Raw genomic sequence first — 4,092 nt, forward strand, 5'->3', positions numbered from 1 at the left:
AGGCTTGCTTGCCAGGGTGGCGGTGTGCGGGGACGGGGCGGCGTCGGCCGGGCTGCCGGGCCTGGCCGGCCCGAGTTCGGTCGCTGGTCGTGCGGCTCAAGTGCAGCGCGCGCCCCGTGGAAAGGTGCGGCCCGGGCTGGCTCGACCGGCACGTCAGAGCGAGAGGGAGGCGCAGCGCAGGGCTTTGAAGGCGCCTGGCGCCAGCCGCCTCCCTCTGATGAGATCATACCACCCTGAACGGGCCAGATGTCTTCTGATCTGGGAAACTAAGCAGGGTTAGTTAGTACTTGGATGGGAGACCCCCTAGTAGTTAGGAGCTCCAGGCTTTTGCACAAAGTAGACGACAAGCCAACGTATAGGTGATGAAACGTTTATCGTGAAAAATCCAATGAAACCTGAATTCGAAGATGGTTTATGGCATAGAAGCAAGTGTTTTCCATTAGGTTCCCCCCGCCCCCCCGAATTAACTTGCATGATGGTTTCCCATTAGCATAATGCTTAGTTTTTATTCCTTCTTTCCTTGTCTGTATCCATCTTTTTGCATCATCATGTGGTGCCTTATTGGCATAATTTTCCGCCTTTTGTCTTTTTTGTAACTTTTCGAAAAAGGACTTCTTAGGCATTAACATACTGATATGTCCATAAGGGGGAAAGACTTCTTCCCTACAACTGCATTGAAAAAATTTGAACTTAAGAAAATCTGTTTTAATGTAGCAGAATTATTATTTTATCTTTCCAATCTAGCATTTGTGAAATCCTTAACTGCTGATAAGTGTTCAGGCTTCCCTGGTGGCTCAGCTGGTGAAGAATCCACCTGGCATGCAGGAGACCTGGGTTCGATCCCTGGGTTGCAGAGACCCCCTGGAGAAGGGAACGGCTACCCACTCTAGTATTCGGGCCTGGAGAATTCCATGGACTGTATAGTCCCTGCGTTCGCAGAGTCAGACATGACTGAGCGACTTTCACGGGTCACCAACAACGGTTCAGCCTGAAATAAGAACTTTCAAAAATCTTTGAACACAGACGCTCTAACTTATTTTCCCTCTGGGATCAATATCCTGCATTTACTTTCAGGTTACGTATACACAATAGGCACAGAACTCTCTTATTGTGTCTTTTATTTGCATATAAATTAACAGCCTAGCAAATTTAAAATAGAAACACTAAAGACAGTGTTGCGCAGAGCAATCTCTGTTAAATGCCCCATTATCTCACTGAAGTTCCTATACACATGCAGGGACTGAAGGAGGACAGGAAGATGGCAGAAGAGCAACCCGCGAGCCACTGCTGTGTCTGTGCGCATCAACTACAGACTGCAAGGTAAGGACCGTATTTTACATAAATAGAAACACAGTTACAATTCAGATTTCCTTTTTAAGTTGCCTCCATAATTGGTTTGCAATAGCAACAGATTCTCCCCTTTCTTCATAGCCATACGCCAACACGTATCATTTTTAAAAATCTATTAATGTCAGACAAAACCATCACAATGCTTCAGGAGTGACTTCAAGAAAACTCCAGTCAAGTCACAGTACTCAGGCAGGTGGGTTTAATAAACAAGTCCTAGGTAGATATCAGTCCACCTCAAAGTGGGCAGTAATGTTGGAACACATCTAGGATTTCCTTTTTAAACACACGCTCCAAGGAAAACAGTACTGAATTTACCAGAGGAACGGTAAAACGAGGACATCACTGGAAGGGAGTTTACACAGCCAGTCTGGCCCTGCGGTCTGACGCTGGGGTAGCATCTATCTGCTCGCTTGGCCCCTGTGTCCCTCGGGGAGGACACGGGCTCGAGAGTGCAGAACAGTATCATCACTAGGACTGCCCGGAGCTGCTGCGAACATCCAGAAAGTTGCACTTGAAGAGTTCTTTAGAGGGCTTCCCTGGGCATCCAGTGGCTGCTCCCAATGCAGGGGCCTGGGTTCCATCTCTGGCCAGTGAACTAGATCCCATACACTGCAAGTAAGAGTTTGCACGCCACAATTAAAGATCCCATGTGTGGCAACCAAGACCTAGTGCAGCTTACAACAAAGAAAAAGGCACCACACGTTCTTTAGAAAGTGCTATAAAAGGCTATGAACGATTGCTTCTTCGAAGCAAATAGTAAAAAATACGTGTATTAGTTGCTCAGTTGTGTCCGAGTCTTTGTGACTCCATGGACTATGTAGCCTTCCAAGTTCCCCTGTCCGTGGAATTCTCTAGGCGAGAATACTGGAAGAGGTCGCCATTCCCTTCTCCAGGCGATCGTCTCAACCCAGCCGTGGAACCCAGGGCTCCTGCATTGCAGACAGATTCTTCACCACCTGAGCCACCAGGGAAGCCCAGGAAATACGTAGACCGGACTCCTATGAATAAAGACAGGTGCCATTAGAGAGAAAATAACCTACTAGGTTCATTTAGTTCTATTATTGCGCTTCTCCTTGGGAGTTAAAAATAAGAGTACTTCTGGAGAACCTGACAAAGCTGTGATTTATCTTAATAAAAGACTTCTGATGGAGATCTTGAAACCTGTTTCCTGAAAGAAATGAGTTATAAATATATTTCTTAAGCCTGGTGGCAACGTTTCTAATGACAGAATTCATCTCCCATGCAGCTCAATGAGTCCCTGTTTTGAAACAAGAGAATGAATGAAAGCGTTGAGTTCAGCAGCCATGAGGTTCCCTACCGTCACAGCTCACAGTAAGGCAAGAAGGATCAAAGTAACTGTTGTCTGTCTGTTTTAGCAGTTGGTTACCATCCAGTAGATCCTGTCTTCAATTCACGTAGAACTCTTTAAGGAAGAGTCTGAAGGCCCTCAGGAAGGTCCCGTGCTTGGCGGGCGGCGTGGGGACAAGGGGGGCCGCGGTGGGGCGAAGGGGCGGGGCTGAGGCGCTCGGGTGGACGGCGCCGGGGGCTCGCGGTGGGTTTGGGCCCCGGGCAGGTGCCGGGCAGGATGGGCGCTCAGGGCCCCGGCTGCGCTATGCCTACGCCGCGGGAGGCTCAGAGGACCGAGGGCCGCGGTGCGCGGCGGGCCCGAATCAGACACCTCCGGGGCCACGTGGCCCTGAGCCTGGATGGCCAGTGGGGCGGGGGGTGGGCGCGGGCGCCGACAGGGGGCGGGCCTGGAGAGGCCCAGGGCGGGAGGGCGCCGAGACCTCCGCGCCCCTCACCCCAACCCCAGGCCCAGGCATGCACGGCCAGCCGGCCACTCGGGGTCCAGGAAGCCCTCCGGGGCCCCGGGCCGGGCCAGGCGGGTTCTGGCCGGGCTTGGCGGTGTGCGGAGGCTGGGCGGCGTCGGGCGGCCGCCGGGCTGCCGGCCCTGGCCGACCGGAGTCCGGTCGCAGGTCGTGCGGCTCAAGTGCAGCCCGCGGCCCTTGGAGAGGTGTGGCCGGCTGGCCTGACCGGCAGGCAAGTCAGACCGAAAGGGAGGCGCAAGGCAGGGTTCTTAAGGTTCTTAAGGCGCCTGGCTGCAGCCACCTCCGTCTAGGGCCATACCACCCTGAACGCGCCAGATCTTGTCTGATCTGGGAAGCGAAGCAGGGTCTGGCCTGGTTAGTACTTGGGTGGGAGACCGCCTGGGAATACCGGGTGCTGTAGGCTTCCTGCCTCCCCTGTCCTTTAGCCCTGGCTCCCCCGGCGCGGTTGGCCGCCCCGAGCCCCACCTGCCCCTGGCCCCTCAGAGCCGTCGCCTGCCTTCCAGCCGGCCGGCCAGCCGGCCTGCCGGCGGCCCTCGAAGACAGCAGCAGCCCAACTCTTGGGTCCCCGCAGCCCCAGCCCCTCCGCCGGTGGGTGGCCGGGGCCCCGACTCCCGCCGCAGGCCTGGGTTGCCTCCGGATTTGGCTTCCAGGAAACCAGATGACAGTCGGGTCTCCATCTGGGGCTCCCTTGGCATGCCTCAGGCAATCCCGGGGGCTGCCCCAGCCCGAGCCCCAGCCCAGTACTCCCAGGCGACCGTTCGCGCGCGTGCACACACACACACACACACACACACACTCACACACACACACACACACAGAGACAGAGACACACGAAGACACACACAGAAACACACAGACACACCCCGCCCCGGACAGGTGAAGAGCTGCAAAGCACAGGGAAGGGAGACTCAGA

The 4,092-nt window shown here is 54.6% G+C and overlaps 1 pseudogene; it reads left to right on the plus strand.

Annotated features, from left to right (window-relative positions):
- The first annotated feature begins 3,463 nt into the window (after positions 1-3,463).
- LOC122688914 lies at positions 3,464-3,582 on the plus strand (annotated as a pseudogene).
- Positions 3,583-4,092: the final 510 nt, after the last annotated feature.

The sequence above is a fragment of the Cervus elaphus genome, chromosome 33 (genome assembly GCF_910594005.1).
Source record: "Cervus elaphus chromosome 33, mCerEla1.1, whole genome shotgun sequence".
In the NCBI taxonomy this organism is placed as follows: Eukaryota; Metazoa; Chordata; class Mammalia; order Artiodactyla; family Cervidae; genus Cervus; species Cervus elaphus.